The sequence below is a fragment of the Neovison vison genome, chromosome 13 (genome assembly GCF_020171115.1).
Source record: "Neovison vison isolate M4711 chromosome 13, ASM_NN_V1, whole genome shotgun sequence".
Taxonomy (NCBI): domain Eukaryota; kingdom Metazoa; phylum Chordata; class Mammalia; order Carnivora; family Mustelidae; genus Neogale; species Neogale vison.
The window spans coordinates 82,637,654-82,655,233 of record NC_058103.1 but is presented as its reverse complement, the minus strand read 5'-3'; the positions used below and the strand labels follow the sequence as shown (position 1 = coordinate 82,655,233).

The window sequence follows — 17,580 nt, the reverse complement described above, 5'->3', positions numbered from 1 at the left end:
CTGTTTGCTTCATTAGCTTTTTTCCCCATCCTTGCTCTTTACTTGTGCTTTACTTTGCTAAGTACATGCAGGGATTTTGTCCATGGACTTTTCTCACTCCCTTGTCTTGATTTAAAAAGGAAATTTAGACTGGGGTTTCCTTTGCTGAGAGAAATAAAGAACAATTCACGAGGGTGACTAAGATAAATTCTTCATTTTCATTATAGACTTTGAGGTAGAGGATCTTCTCAGCATTAGGGACCCCGATGTTGGGGGGTAGGAGGTTCTGAGTCCTGCCCCCTACTTTGTGCCCACTGGTATTAGGGATGGTAGGTAGAACTGCCAAGATGAGCGCCTCACACATCTAAGAGGTTCCTCCTTTCTTCTCTTTTCCCCCCTTTCCCGTCTGTCCACAACTCCTCACCCAGCTGACTTGTCCTTGTGTGAATGGGAGCCAGAAAACCTTGAGAACTTCCAACCAAGCAGTGGTTTCTTCCTCGACATGGACATGGCACAAGAGAAAATGGAGCTAGACTTGGAGCTGCTGTCGAGTTCAACCACCACAAATGACATGCTGAGAAGATCCAACAGCGCCCCATTGATAAGTGGGCTTGGTGATAACTCACAGGTGTTCCAAGCTGACATGGTAACTCCAAGAAATGACACAATGCTTATGGCACAACATTGTCTGGTCAATACAATGCCAGTGAAGAATTCCAAGTCTGTGATTGACATGACCACATTCTCATCTTCAAAAGACTATCCTGGCTGCAAAGGGTTTTTACCACCTTCTCCCATCCCCATCCGTGCTTCCTTTGGTCGCCTTCATCAAATCAAACAGGAGGAAGGCATGAATTTAATGACTAGAGAAGCAATGCATGAAAGGAGGTACAAACCACACTACAGATAAGTCAGTCTTGGGAAGAGAGTTTTAACCTGAGTGACGGTAATTTAGAGAAACTATCTTCAAAGAGCATCAATTTAATTCCAGTATCCCCAGCAACTCCTCCCACCCAGAGGATTGGGAAGCAATGTTTTCCTCCATTGTTACAAACTTGCGCGAATTACACCACTTTGCCTGCAAGGCCCGTTTCTAGTCCCACGCAACGATTTCCAATAGGAAGTCAAAACCCCACCAACATTATTAGACCAAGTATCTGTGGACCATTAAAAGGAAAAGGTGAAATGATATTTGAAGATCAGCCAAAGAAACTTTTCCAAGGCACAACCAGTGCCTACTCAATAGTCTGATATGAATGAGTGGGATAAGAGTTGGCCTAGTCAGATCTTCCCAGTCTGCTCGAGGCTTTGCCAACCAAAGAGCCTCCATCTGACACTGATCAGATCTGTAAAATAAAAAAGAGGGCACCTTCATTCTCTGACTTTGTTTCCCGCCAGTGATGAAAAGGAAAAGTTTCTCCTTAAGTCTATAGTTCTAATCCTCAACAGTTACGGTGTTTGGGGGTGGGGACATGTGGGAAGGGTTCTCTGAAAAAGAAAAATGGGGTAAATTAAAATCTTTGCAGTCACTTAAAAGAAATGTCTGAGGGATGCCTGGGTGGCTCAGTGGGTTAAGCGGTTAAGCGTCTGCCTTCAGCTCAGGTCGCAATCCTGGGGTCCTGGAATCGAGCCCCACATTGGGCTCCCTGCTTATGGGGAGCCTGCTTCTCCCTCTGCCTGCTGCTCTCCCTACTTATTCTCTCTCTCTCTGACAAATAAAATTTTTAAAAAAAATTTTAGGGGCACCTGGGTGGCTCAGTCGTTAAGCATCTGCCTTTGGCTCAGGTCATGATCCCCGGGTCATGGGATCAAGCCCCACATTGGGCTCCCTGCTTGGCGGGAAGGCTGCTTTCCCTCTTCCACTCCCCCTGCTTGTATTCCTGCTCTCGCTCTCTCTCTCTCTCTCGCTCTCTCTGTAAAATAAATGAATAAATAAAATCTTTTAAAAACTAAAAATAAACTTAAAATTAAAAAATAAAAGAAAAAAAATTAAAAGGAAATTCAGGGGCGCCTGGGTGGCTCAGTGAGTTAGGAAGCTGACTCTTGATTTCAGCTCAAGTCGTGATCTCAGTGGTGATATGAGCCCCACATATTGGGCTCCCTGCTCAGTAGGGACCCTACTTGAGATTCTCTCTCTCTCCCTCTGTCCTTCCCCTGCTCTCAAGCATGCTTTCCCTCTAAATAGATAATTAAATAAATAAATAATATAATCTTTTAAAAAATGAAAAGCTAATTCACAGACTTTCATTGTTCTTCTAAGCTTCTAGAACTATATTTCTAACAGTTTGCCAAACATTTCCCCCTACGTGTTCCAGTGATAAACTAAATATGTTCAAAATCAAATGCAAATTAACTTGCATTTAGTCTGCTTGTCTACTCTGTCAGCTCTAAGTTATGTTTTCGGAATGCAAAAATGAGTAACTTCACACTTCCTTCCTAAATATGTTCCTCCTCCTGCACTCTGTTTTGTAAATATCATCACCATTCCGAGTCACCCCGGAAAAGGCCTCTTGGTCACCTCACAACTCTTCCTTCTCCACCTCCTATTGATTCTCCCAAACTTCTACGTCTTCTGCCTCCCCTTCTCATTCTTTCGCCCCTGGACCGCCACAGCTGCTTCCTAACTGGCCTTCTGTCCAGGGGTCACAGAACTGCCACCAGCATGACCCTTCTGAAACACAAATCTGGTCGGTGATGCTCGGTTGCCTACAGGTAATTCTGAGTTCCTGGGTGTGGTCTGGGAATAAGCAGCATCTTTATTCCTTTCCTGTATCTCCTTTCATCATCCTCCTATTATTCTCCCTGTTTGCTGGGAACATCACGTAATGCTGCTGTTTTCAAACTGCTAGGCTTGCTCAAGCTTCCTACCCATTCTCCATGCTGTTTTCTCTGCCAGAGACGCTCCCAAGTTCTCTCCCGCCCTCCTCCCCCATGTCCTCTTAGCAAACTCTTCCTCCTATTCAGCTCCTTCTTCCCAACGCTCGGCAGCCAAAGCTTCCTCTCCGCCTTCCCTGGAGATCTCCATCTAGATCTCTAATCGGAAGTAGTGTGGAGTATCAGGAACAAGCCCGCACTTGATTTGGGTGGCCTAGGACTTCAAGTTCTGATGTTGCCATCTGCTGGTGGTGACAGTTTTGTCTGTCCGAAAATTTTGGTCTTTGTAGGGACCTGCCCTGGGTGGCCTGAGGCTGAGGAGAAATAGCCTATCTCAGTAGTATCATGGAAAAGGTGCTGAAGAAAAGGTGAATTACTTTTCTTCTTGTAAAATTCACTTAGATATGCAAGCATCACCTCAAAGTCTATTTTTACTTACTTTCAAAGCAATTCTAGACAGGTCTCCTTCCATCAGTAGCTGTCACTCTTTCGGTCATCCAGGCTGAAAACCTATCATCCTGGATTTCTCCTTATTCTTCATCTGTCCATATTTAACCGGCTACTAGATCCTGCCATTTTTATTTCCTTCCTCTAACATCCTCATCTTATATTTCAGAATATCGTTGTCTTCTGGCTGGTCCCAAATACCACTTTTTCAGTGTCACTCCCTTGTGCCCAAATCCTCAGTGGGTCCATGTTAGCCATGAAATAAAGTCTAAATTCCTTAGTATATTTTAGAACCTTCCACATCTGGCCATACAGTTGCCAGATTTAGCAAATAAAAATACAGGGTGCTCAATTAATTTTGAATTTTAGATAACAATTTTTGTGTGTGTAAGTATATCATATGTGATATTTGGAATGTATTATATTAATAATATATTTGCTATTTATCTGAAATTCCAATTTAACTGGGCATCCTGTACTTTGTCTGGCAAACCCATCTGGCCCTAATTTGTCTCTCTTTGGTCCTATAACTCCCTACTTTTTATGAATCTAGGCTACTCATGAGTAGGTTTCATGTTGCTTGTAGCCTATATTTTGGCCTCAGGTGCCCAAGGAGAAGTACAGCCTTTGGAATCAGAAAGATCTAATTTTGAACCTCAGCTTTCTTGCTACCAACCCTATGACTTAGGCAACTAACTGAACTTTCCTAACCTCAGTTTTCTCATCTGTAAAATGTGAGTTCTAATACCCCCACACAAGAGAAAGATTGAGAGGACTGGGTGAACTATGCAAACGTAGGAAAGTCAGGTCTACTATATGTATTCAACATGTTAGTTTGTTGTCATTGTCACTAGGGTTTATGTAGAGCAGAACTTGGTCAGCTCTTTGGGCCCTCAGTTGTACTGCTGGCCATGATTTGCAAGAAGTAATGTGGTCTGGGTTAAATTGAAAGTCACAGACACTGGTGTGGAAGAAAGGGTGATCGCTCCTGCGTGACCTGCCTTTCCAATCATGCTCTATGCCTGGTGGTAGGAATGAAGCAAGCTGTTCAGCCGTGGGAATCTGGGGTCAGGGAGCTGAGGGGGCTTGGCAACACTGGGCACCACGCCGGCCTTTACTGGCTCAACCCTGCAAAACCTCCTCTCTTTGCCTTACTCCCTCTCATCCTATATCCCATCACTTTCCTTGTCTTTTTATTTATTGCCAAATGTCTTTAAAAAGTAGTCATGTTTGCTATTTTCATTTCTCCATAAGGCTCAGCTTACACTCTAGTAAGTCTTTTGAAATAGTACTTTCAAGGGTCTTCAGTCACTTCCTGATTGCCAGATTCAGTCTATTCTTTATTGATGTCTTTGAAACTGCTGAACACTCGTCTTCATGTTGACCTTTGAGGCATTGACATCTTCTCATCTCCTCTTTCTTCTCTGACTGCTCCTTCTAACACTCTTCTGCCTGCTCCTATGAATGATTCTTCTGAGCAGGATAGTGGTAGAGTATGGAAGCCTCGCAATTCCCTCCCTAAAGTCCACTGAAATAATCAGTAGAGCATGGATATAAGGGGAAATGATTTATCACTACTGAAAACTAAGGTTGGAATCAATCATCTACAAACTATAAATCCAGAAGAATTTCTTCTAGCAATAACCATAGGCTTGGATTGAAAAGAGTCAGCAAAGACTGAGGCCCACCCTCCTTCTTGAGGGAGGACAGCTTACCTAGAAGCGAGTGGCAGAACTCCCTGGCTGACTCCACCACCACTCCCTACCTTGGAGAGGCAAGGGCAGCTCTGTTCTAGTAGTGAGGAGGTGAGGTGGGTGGAGGGGCCTGCTGAGAGGCCTACCTACCAGAAGTACTTTCTGGCCTTTGTGGATCTCTTGCAAGGAACTCCACTGCTAGCTTCCAAGGACAGGTTTGCTATAGTCTGAAGCAAGCTTTAAACAGAAAGCTGAGTACTATGTGTATCTGAAGGCCTGGGTGTCCTTTTCCAGAGCCTTACAGCAGTGCACAAAGCTGCTAGCTGTGGCTCAGCCTTCCTTTTCATTCACAGCCCTGGCTGTTGATCTCAGTACTCATGACCTCCAGGTGCACCCAGCCTCACCTCCAGATTTAATCCAGACTCTGCTATTTGCCCATGCTCACCCCCTATGCCTCTGCCTGACCTTCCCTGGTTTTCCAACTCCCATTGGCCTTTTGACCAACCCAATCCCTCTGTGAGGGATGTCACTTCAGCTCAAATAAACACTAAAAAAAATGTGTGTCCAAAGAGGCTGGACTATGGGCTGGTTTTTAAAATCCCTGCCTCCTTTAATACTTTGCTGGGAAGGTGGCCCACCAAGCCACGGACTAGGTTCAAAAGAAAAATCCCTTGGAGGATTACGATGCCACAGCAAAGCAACTTCAACAATTGCTTACTTCAAGATATTTCCCCAAGCACCATCCCAGGTTACAGAGACATAATTTGACTAGTAGGTTGATAAGGATTGATGGCACTTTCTAAGGCAAGAAAGTGAACTACATACAGCCAGCAGCAGAATGAATGAATTTACACTGTCTGAATTTCAAGCCATTTGTGAAAATTCACCTGATCTCTCTGGGGGAATAGCCAAATATAAAACAAATAAATCTTTGCTTCTAAGGGAATTAAATTCCATTGTTGGAGTTTTGCATGCAGTGAAGGGTGGGTGTCAATAAAAACACCTCCTTCCCCACCCCAGTTCAGAATCAATTGAAAGGCAAAGGAAGTTTGTCAAATGGATTTTTTTTTTAAAGATTTATTTATTTGACAGAGAGAGAGAGAGAGAGATCACAAGTAGTCAGAGAAGCAGGCAGGGGGGAGGGGGAAGCAGGCCCCCCGCTGAGCAGAGAGCTGGATGTGGGGCTCGACCCCAGGACCCCGAGACCATGACCCGAGCCAAAGGCAGAGGCCCAACCCACTGAGCCACCCAGGTGCCCCTCAAATGGATATTTTTAAAATGAGAGAAAATCTGCCATTCTTCTTCAATCCCACCCCTTACCCCCCATCTTCTCTTCCTTTTTACTCTCTTTCCTTCCTGGCAGAGAGGCAGTGAGGCAGGGGTGGGCAGAGTGGTGGTGAGCTGCATGGAGGTGATTTGGCAGATTTGGCAGCATGGCCACCTACACCCAAGGACACAGAACACTAAAGTAGAGAGGAAGGAATTGCGTAGAAGCATGTTTATGTTGTGCCCACAGGTTCCCAAGAACGAAGAGGTGGTGTATGTAGCGATTAAACAGAGCAGACAACCAACATGGTTGGGAGACTGTTTACATTGAGCAAATAAGAAAATTGACTGAGCAGATAATTCAATACATTTAGGATGAGAGAGCCAAGTTTTCACCATGAAGAAGGTAAAACATGGAAGGAGGCAAAGTTTGAAAGAACCCTGAAACGTATTTGTGTTAGAAGTACTGACATAAATTCAGGGATATGTATATACATACATACATATACTTCCTAAGTCTGTCCACTGAAAAAAGTCTGGAAGCCACGACACTCCAGTAACAATGAGCACATCTAGTAGCCAGATCTTGGTTTCCCAATACCATCCTTCTCTAAAATACCAGGACTCCTTGGAGAGATGGCTGATTCCAGGGCTGGGGAAGAGAATAGATTAAAAAAAAAATCCTCCAATAGCTTGGTTCAGAAAGCAAGAAAATATTCACAAAATGATGAAGACCTGTCAGAGGTCATAGCATCCCCTTAATGGAAGTCCCATCAGCCAAACCTGGATCAATTTATGCATGAAAATAACAATACCAATTTATTATAACCAGTGAATAAAATAGGAGGCCATGAGTCCATACTAATATACATCAGTAAATGAAAGAATAAATGGGGAGGAGGGAAAGCTCTTCCTAACAGTAAAATAGCAACTAATAAACACAGCAGGAATGCAGGTAGTAGAAACATTCAGGCCAACATTCAGGTTCACTGTCAGGGACGGCTAGGTTTGTTAATGGGAGATTCGATGGCGTAATTTTGTAACACATCCTCACAGAGTACTAATCAACTACAAAGGGAAATGCTGACTTCACATGCTAATGTGACCAGGTGATTCACATTACCATCACCAGAGGTGGGGTGGATAGCCTATCTCAATCCTAAAAAGCACAGGATCATTTCTGAGGAGTTCCTGCCAAGAAAGCAAGGCCCAAGCATAGACGTGAGGGAACGTCACATCTGACTAAGGCTAATGATCATCTTTCTGGAGTGTAAGGCCTGTATTCTTTAAAACTGTCACAGACATAAGAAGTAGAACAGTTGAGGACATGAAAGGCAGGGAAAGGGGAGAACAGTTTCAGACTGGACGAGGCTGAAGTGACTTGACAACAGCAGTGTATGTTTCTAGAAGGGACAGTGTGCCAGAAAGGAAGAAGAGTTGTTGGGAAAGTTGGTGAGATTTGAATGGAGCTGGGGTGGGGAGGTGCACGGGTCTGTGAATTGGGTGATGGTGTTGTATTAATATTGGAGGGTTATATGGTGAGTAAGTAGCAAAGTGTCCTTGATTTGGGGAAATAGACACTGAAGTATTTAGGGGTGATAGGACTTCATGGATGCAACTTGTTCTCAAAAGGCTCAGAAAACAACTACTTGTTTTATATATGTATATAATTAGATATAATATATATAAATATAATAAATATATATATAGCACATACACACAGCCTATGTGATAAGATGTTTACAATTAGGAATCTGGATGGGGGAGGCATTCTGATAGTTTGAAAATAAAATCAAATTAATTTTCAACAAAGTTAATTTATCAATTTCAAAAATATATATATTTTTAAAATGAACTAAAAGGAATGTCTGCTTTTTTCTTTTCTTTCCTTCTTTCCTTTTTTTTTTTTTTTAACTAATGAGAGCTAAGTTGAAGAACATACAGCACTTTTCCATCCAGGACAAACACCTGAGGACAACCTCAAGTCTTTCCTGCAGGAACAGTCTCTTTACTATACACACTTAAACACTGGCATCCTGAAATCAGGTTGAGTCCCAAAGAGGATGAAGTTAGAGACTGAGCCTTATATTTCCTGTCCCTTCTCCCAAACTCACCATTTGCATGAATCTCTGCCCAGCATATCCCAAATACAAATACCCAAAAAGGAGTGAGGGAGGGAACCTCTTCCTAGCTTAAGTCTCTCTACTTAGAAACACAAAGACTGAACATAAGTGTTATCCCTCAACAGCCTTGTTTTGAGGAACCTCCTGTTTTTCAGATGTTGGCGGGTTCCCCAGGAGCTCCTCAATTATCTTGGGGTGCATCAAGCCAGGCAGTTGCCTGGGGATTCTCTTCTCTAGTCCTAAACCATCCACTGAGACCAAACATGTTGTTCTTACCATGGATGTGAATGCTTTTACAGTTGATTCCGCTTCCTTACTAACTGCATGTGCTCTCAACTCTCAGGTGAGCAACTCTGTGCCAGGTTCAAAATCAGAACCACACCAGGTCATCTCCTCCATACCAACTCCCATCTGGGAAAGGCCTACTTCCTTCCTAGTTCTCAGGCAACTTGGGAAACCTCTCCCAGGGAATCAACCTGCTTGGGCAACCACTGGGCCTTAAGTCTGTAGTGGCTCCTGAGTCATTTTTTGATGTTTCAGTCTGACCAGGGAATCAGTTCCATCTTTCTGCCTCCATATGCCCAAGCTAGGCCACCAACAGCTACTAGGGGAGTCCTCCCAGATCCCAGCCAGCACTTCCCCTTCTTTTTTTTTTTTCTTCTTTTTTAAAGATTTTATTTATTTATTTGACAGAGAGAGATCACAAGTAGGCAGAGAGGCAGGCAGAGAGAGAGGAGGAAGCAGGCTCCCCGCTGAGCAGAGAGCCCAATGCAAGACTCGATCCCAGGCCCCTGAGATCATGACTTGAGCCGAAGGCAGCGGCTTAACCCACTGAGCCATCCAGGGGCCCAGCACTTCCCCTTCTTTGGAATTGGTCTTTCCCCTTTGCCCTTCTGCCAGTCATCTCCCCACTAGCATTTTAATTAGGTTTATATATATTTAATTAGGTTTAATTAGGCTTTATACATTCTCAATTTACAAATGAGGAAAGTGAAGTTTGCAGAGGTTTAAGATGCTTACAAGTGAAGAGATGGCAGAGCCAGGACTTATACACCCTCTGACTACACAAGTTACACTCTGCATCTCAATCAGTGAGGTGTTCAAGGCTCTACACTGATTGGTTTCTCACCTCTTCCCCAACACACCCTCTCTGTTCTTCTGTCACTGTAGTTAGTGCTCTGAATCACCAGCACTGTCATTCCTCCACTTTATCCATGCTCCTGTTTAAGTCTCAGAGGATGCTTTCTCATTCCTCATCTATAGAAATATCACTCCGTTTTAATTTTTTGATTATTTTATTATTATTATTTTAAAGATTTCATTTATTTGACAGAGACATCACAAATAGGCAGGTAGAGAGAGCGGGAAGCAGGCTCCCCATTGAGCAGAGAGTCGGATGGGAGCTTGATCTCAGGACTCTGAGCTCAGGACCTGAGCCAAAGGCAGAGGCTTAACCCACTGAGCCACCCAGGTGCCCCTATTCTATTATTTTTTTTAAAGATTCATTTATTCATTTGCTAGAGAGAGAGAGAAAGAGAAAGAGGGAGAGCACAAGCAGGGGGAGCAGCAGGCAGAGTGAGAAGGGGAAGCAGGCTCCCAGAGGGAGCCTGATACTGGACTTGATCCCAGGACTCTGGGATCATGACCTGAGCCAAAAGCAACTGCTCAACTGAGCCTCCCAGGCGTCCCTCACTCCTGTTTTTAAAGTGTATTCAACTTAAATATAAATTATTGCATTAGTTTGCACTGCAGAAGACTCAGGAAAAACAACATTGAGGTTAGTAAAATCCTGAAGGAACATGGACTTGTTTACTAAATTCTACAATGTTAAAAGAAGGGGATATGTCATAGAGCTTCAAGAAGACAGTTTGGGGTCATGTAAGGAAGGACCACACAAAACTGAGTGTTAAATTAATGAAACATGTTATTCAAGGTATGATAAATCTGAAAGATCAGCCACTAGCATTGATTGAAACTTAGCTCCAAGCCAGTTCCAGGAGGTAAAAGGAAGAGCCTATGGTTTAAATGGAAAGACATGTGTTTAAGTACACAATTACAATACATTATGACACGTGCTGTGATTTGGTACAATGAGTGCTTTGGGGGGGTCTGGCTAAGGAAATCAGGTAGGGCTTTATAGGTGATGCTGTACTTACTTCCAGGGAAGGAACAGGAATTTCTCAGATAGGTAAGTGGCAGTAGGGAGAGAAAGATCTTCTAGGCAGATCAAGCAGGAGTATAAAAGCATGGTAATATGAGAGAGTATGAAATTTGCCTTTGATATTTCTAGAGAAAAGAGGTGAGTGTGTGCACATGTGCAAATCATGCACATGTATGTGTGGTGTGAGTGTGAGACATTCATGAAGTTTGGGTAGCTGAAGAGTCCAGGAAATAAGGCTAGGAAGGTGGTGTCAGGTTTTAACATGAAGGGCTGATGTGAAATGTTAATGTGTTTCACTCTTTTCTCTATAGTTTTGAATAGCTGCATTATCAGATTTTCTTTTTTGAAAGATCATCTTGGTTGCAGTGTGGATAACGAATTAAAGATAGTCGAGTCTAGGAGTGTAAAGTCCAGCAAGAAGGTTACTATAGTAGTTCAAATGAGAGATGATGAGGGCTAGTGTGGTAGAAACTGCGGTGCTCTGCCCAGATCACCTTTCATCAAGTGTGGGCCCCCATCCCCAGCAGTGACTGTGGATGCTGATAACTCACAGCTGCCCCTTTCTCCGGAGAAGCACCCACCGCTGACTTCAGCTACCCTACCCAGAAAACAATCTGTGATACGCCCCTGCCAACCACTGCCCTCTGTCAGTGACTGCTAGAGGTCTACAAGGGATTGTCCCTCTTGGGGGCGCCTGGGTGGCTCAGTGGGTTAAGGCCTCTGCCTTCGGCTTGGGTCATGGTCCCGGGGTCCCGGGGTCCTGGGATCCCGGGGTCCTGGGATCGAGCCCCGCATCGGGCTCTCTGCTCGGCAGGGAGCCTGCTTTCTCCTCTCTCTCTGCCTGCCTCTCTGCCTACTTGTGATTTCTGTCTGTCAAATAAATAAATAAAATCTTAAAAAAAAAAAAAGGGGGGGATTGTCCCTCTTGCCTGAAGGGGGCATAATTCCGCTGTGTGGTTAATGTTTCAAGTCCTTTACCTGTGGGTCAGGTCAGGCTAGACTTTACCTGAGACACATGATAGGTTCCTTTCCTTTCCCTAGTCTGCTTCTCTCCCTCCCTGATAGGTTTTTTTTTAAAACTCATTACTTCAAGAGATCACATACACCCAAAATCCTTGTTTGGATTCTCCTTCTAGGAAACCAGACCTAAGACAGCAAGTATTAACTGTTTATAAGGATGGCGATGCTTGATACACTGAACCAAATAGAATTAGTATGATTGGCCACTAAATAGATGAATGAAAAGAAAGTGTAAGAGGAGAAAAAGATCTGGAATGTTCTCTGATTCTAGCTTGGGTCTAAGGGTGTACTATTCATTCACTGAAATATAAAGGAATAGTTCTGGGGTGGATGAGGGTGGAGATAAGTAATTTGGTTTTGGATAGGCAAGGTTAGAGACACCCAGGACATCCAGGCAGAAATAAAGAAGGCCATTAGAGGTTAGAGTTCAGAACAGGAAATCAGAGCTAGAGATGTAGATTTGGGAGTCAACAGCAAATAAATGAGTCACAATAGAGATCTTATGTTCACTATCCTGGCTTCATACTGGGAAAGTTATAGGATGCTATCCTACTGAATTCCAATTTAACATCAGGGGTGGTAATCTAGTTCTCCAATTTAGTCCTTTTGGTCCATTGTTAGAATTCTTAGCTGGATAATCTTGACCTGGCTTTTTTTTTTTTTTTTTTTTAATTGTTTTGTTCCTGTTGTGGCTTTCTGTCATCATTAGGGCCAAATGTAGTAAACAAATAATATAAAAATAACCACTTTGTTTACCATGAGTTATAGTCCCAGCACTGATGTGTATTATGAACAAATGAAAAAAAAAATGCATAGTGTTTCTTAGTCGTTTTTTTCTGAGCCAGATACGCCTAAGGTTCCATAATGAAGGCCATTAACATCCTGAATCTAAAGGAAGAATGATTTTTTTTTAAAGATTTTATTTATTTATTTGACAGAGATCACAAGTAGGCAGAGAGGCAGGCAGAGAGAGAGAGAGAGAGCAGGAAGCTCTCCGATGTGAGGCTCGATCCCAGGACCCTGGGATCATGACCTGAGCCGAAGGCAGAGGCTTTAACCCACTGAGCCACCCAGGCGCCCCGGAAGAATGATTTTTATGCAATCGATCACTAGTAGACATTTAGCCTCAGTCTGTATCCTCTCTCCCTCAAAAGTAAAGAGATCTGAGGATACAACTCAACTTTATGATGGAGGCCCGCCAAAGAAACTGCTTGGCAAAGCATCAACTGAATTGCCACAAAGTCTGTGGAGAGTTTCCCAACAGGGGCAAGAGTTAGGCATGAAGCATAGGAGAAGACAGGGAAGAAACTAGTTTTCCTAACACATCTTCCAGAGTTCCTTACTGGTGTAATTTGAGGTAGGAAAAGGAAAATACATTTTTTTACTCACTCGGCCATTGCTGAAGTCTTCCCCTCCAGCTACATAAGATATTGACAGTTTTGTTGCTCTGTATTTGCAATTCAGCATTCTCTTAAGGGCACCATCATTTTCTAGTCCTTAAATGGAGATGAGTTTAGTATTTAAGTAGACCACTGTGCCTAAGACCAATTCATTTCTGTACCATTCCTTATTCAAACTACCTTTTTTTTGGCAAAGCTAGCTGAGTTCCTGCTCTACAATTTACCAAGATCTTTTATTAGAAAATGTTAAGTTTAGTCTTGTTCACTGTATCCTAATAATGAAAACTTACTGAACAATAATATTGGAAACTGTCCATGGGCCTTATCTAAACTTATATTTGAAATGATAAATGCCATAGCAAATAAATTTTTAACATTTTTGTTCCTGGCCATTCTATAAATTACAAAGAAATATGGTATGGTGAGTAATAGCACTTGTAGAGAAAAACTCTTGTTTCTGAAAATTTTGACAGTGAACTGAGATTTATGTGGCTACTCAATCATGTGAAAGGTGCATATAAATTTAATGGGCAAGGTTTTTTCTCTCCTCCCCCCATTTTGCATAGCTACTATATATCTCCTTAAATATTAATACAGAAACAAAAATACTGTCTATTTACAAACCCTAAGCAATACCCAGGCTCCTTTTCAGGATACCTGGCACTCCCGTGATACATTCTCTTGAAATAAACATAATACTGTATTTTAGTATTATATTAGCGAGCTATGTTTCCCCCCATTTTAGTAAGAGATCATTTGTTTTTCCTCTTAATATTTTAGCAAGTTGCCTTTAAAGAGTGATTTCAAAAAAATATCCATAGGGGTGCCTGGGTGGCTCAGTTGTTAAGTATCTGCCTTCTTCTCAGGTCATGATCTCAGCGTCCTGGGATTGAGTCCCACATGGGGCTTCCTGCCTAATTCTCCCTCTCGCCCTGCTTGTGTTCCTCTCTCGCTGGCTTTCTGTGTCAAATAAATAAAATCTTAAAAAAAAATCCATATACTGGGCGCCTGGGTGGCTCAGTGGGTTAAGCCGCTGCCTTCGGCTCAGGTCATGATCCCAGGGTCCTGAGATCGAGTCCCGCATCGGGCTCTCTGCTCAGCAGGGAGCCTGCTTCCCTCTCTCTCTCTCTCTCTCTGCCTGCCTCTCTGTCTACTTGTAATCTCTGTCTGTCAAATAAATAAATAAAATCTTAAAAAAAAATCCATATACTGTATATACACGCAAGGAATCCACCTTGCCCTCCCAATTCACCAAGCTCAGAGAACATAGAGCCGAAACCATCTCTTGGTCTTCTTTCCCATCCTCACTGTTCCTCCTCCATGTCTTCTAAATCTGACCCAGGAAGAGGTAAGCCTCAAAACTTTTCTTCTTGAGTTGCAGTGGGATTTATCCTAGGGTCCCAAAGGCAGTTGTTAGTTTGGTTTAGTGGAACCCGACTACCTGGTTCTACTCTAACTGCCACTTAATAGCTGCAATAAGAGCTGATCTCGAGAAAGATACTTCACTTCTCTGTAACTGAGTTTCCTCCTCTGTAAACGGGGATAACATATGTCTACCTTACAGAGAAATGAGCTAATTCTTACAAAGCATCTTAGAATAGTAGCTGTCGCACAGTAAGTCTGGAGTTTTAGCCACTACTAGTACTATCATGGACCTCAGTCCATGGTGGCGAATCCGTTTGCTGGACTTTAGAAATCTGGCCAAAACACAATGAACAAGAAGGAAGTTTGGAGAGGAAAGGCCGGCTTTCTAATTCGGCCTCCTATTTAAAGCCAATCTGAGTGCAGTCAAGAAACAGGGCAGATACTAGGCACGCCGCCTGCAAAACAGACTGCAAAGCTGGAAAAGGTACAGCGAAACCGCGGACACCCCCGCCAGAACCGAGGCAAACCCCTAGCCGCCAGACTTGCGGGTGAAAGCGCTCCCTTCCGGGAGAGGGGCGGAAGTGGTCCGGACACACTCAAGTTGGTAGCGGTGAACTACCCGTCCGGGGAGGCGCCCCCTGGGGACCAATCGCGCTCGGGCTCCGCCTTCAGGGGGTGGGAGAATCGGGCCGTCACGCACCTTGGGCGGGGCCTCAGCGGCTCGGATCCTGCTCAGGTAGGCGGGCCACAGTCAGCTAGACTAGGGTGAGAGCGGGATAAGGTCCGGAGCCGGCCGGGGGTAGAAAAGGTGAGCTATGAAAGAGGTGAGCTATGAAGGTCGGAGATGAGAAATAGGAAGCAAGAGGGAAGAAAGAGATAATGGGAGCTTGAGAGGGGCTGAAGAAGTGGGGACAGGGAGGGAGAGATGTAGGGGGAGCGGCGCGGTGAGGGGACTGAAGGACAAGGAAGGGAGAGTGCGAGAGGGACGCTGAATGGGTAAAGGGAAGAATAGGATAACCCACCCGAGTATGGGGTAGCCTATGGGTTCAGGCTGAGTGGGGCAGCAAAGCAAAGCCTGGAGTGTGTCGGGAGTCCGCTGTCGCCTGGACATCTGATCACCAGTTTAGCGCCCCGTTTGCATCAAACTGACGCGTGCACATTAATTTGAGTGCAGAGGTGATGTCTGGTCCTTGAAGAGGTGACTGATACACGGAATTTTCCTTAGCCCCACTGAGTGGGACTGTCATTCTTATCGAAGGACTGGGCCTAGACAACCAGATAAGCAGATTCATCCTCTAAATTACTGCAAGATCACCTGCACATCCTCCAGTTTGGAGAAAGGCATCTCTCTTCTTAACCTCTGCCTTTACAGGATATCTGGCACTTTGACTTACCTGACACATTTCTCTTGACGTGAACTCCCTGAAGACAGTTTCTACTGAATTTTCTGCTGCCTTTCTGATAACATTTCTTTCATCAACTTTCGTGTTATTTTCTGTAGTAGTACCTCCTTCATCCCACTGCCACCTAAAAACCCTAGCCTTGATCTCTAGACTTGTAGATTGGTAAAGCAGGAATGGGCCTTCTGGGATAATGTAATAGGGATGTGTTATTTTTAGGTAAAACAACAACAACAACAACAACAACAAAACCCCCACAAAACCCTGAGACTCATGAAGTGAGTGAAAGTGATATGTTTTGAGACCTTAGTAAATACTAGATACTATGCAGCTTATATGTTCTTCAAAAACCTAGGGTGTAGGTGCTTTTTCTCCCTTTTTACAAATGAAAAAATAGGCTAAGAGTGATTAACTTCCTAATTTGTGCTAGAGTTGGAATTTGATCTCAGGAAATCTAACTTTAAAACTTATCTGCTTAACTAATTGAGTAAAAAGAAATATTAGATAGTGGTGGGAATGTGATACCAATTCAGTTGAATGCTTTTTTTATTTTCTCTTTCAGCCACACAGTTTCCATTTAAGTCTAAAGCTTTTTTTTTTTTCAATTTCAGTTATCTATACTGTATATGAATGGCATATAAATCTACTTCACTACCTTGAGTTCCTTCTGTCAGATTGCTTCTACAAAACACTTCAGTTTCAAGAAAAAAATATATTTTGAGGTCCCTTTTAAATTAGGGAATGCTGACTTTACAGCTCTGACTATAGTAGTAGATTTTGCTATTGGCTACTGTGGAATAGGCAATTAGGAAGGGGTGGGAGGAAGTTGAAAAATACAGCTGGAAATTATTGGAATGATAGCTGTTAGCACTTCAGGGCTTACGCTATTGACTTTCCCTCAACTCAAGGCCTCCAGAGTTTTAGGTGTGGCTTGGGAAAGCTCTAAACCTAGAAATAATCATCTTATACTCTAGGTTCTAACTTCTGCTTACTATATCATGAGGCTGGAGCTGCTCATCTACCATTACCGTTTTTCTTTCATGTGCAACTCTACACAATGAGCAGTGCCATAATTTCTGTTATCTCATGAAATTATGCAATAATCCCAAATCCGTATCACATAGAATTTCTTTTCCATGCTATTCATTGCCTTCTTTTTAAAAAGACTTTATTTATTTGAGAGAGTGGGAGAACACAAGCCGGGGATATATACACCACAATTTGTTTATCCATTCATCTATTAAAGGACATTTGGACTGTTTCTACCTTTTGGCCATTGTGAGTAATGCTGACATGAATATGTGTTCTTGATTGAGCCCCTGTTTTCAGTTCTTCCACCTATACACCTACGAATGGGATTGCTGGGTCATATGGTTGAGTCTATGTTGAACTTTTTGAGGAACCATCAAACTGTTTTTCATAGCAGTTGCCTGATGTTACATTTCCACCAGCAGTATACAAGGGTTCCAATTTCTCCCTATCTTCATCAAAATTTATTTTCCATTTTAAAAATAGTCATACTAGTGGGCTTAGAGTGGTATCTCATTGTGGTTTTCATTTGCATTTCCCTAGTGACCAGTGATGTTGAGCATCTTCCTGTTTAGCTAACCAGTAGCATCAGTTTATGCCTAAAGACTCCAGTCCCCATCTCACAATTCTTTCTTGCTGTGTCCACCATCCCAGAACTGTTATTTTGTTCAGTCCTAATCAAGGGGTAGTGTTGAAAAACCTGCCTTAAACCGGGCGTCAACACCTCACGAATATCTCAACTTTGCCCTACCCCTCTGAGAGGCTACTAGTAGATTGTCAAGTTAGCACTTACTTCCTCAAGTAAGAATAAACTCAGCTTTG

At 43.2% G+C, this 17,580-nt stretch overlaps 1 pseudogene; it reads left to right on the top strand.

Annotated features, from left to right (window-relative positions):
- The first annotated feature begins 323 nt into the window (after window positions 1–323).
- Window positions 324–1,475, top strand: LOC122893062 (annotated as a pseudogene).
- The last annotated feature ends 16,105 nt before the right edge of the window (window positions 1,476–17,580 follow it).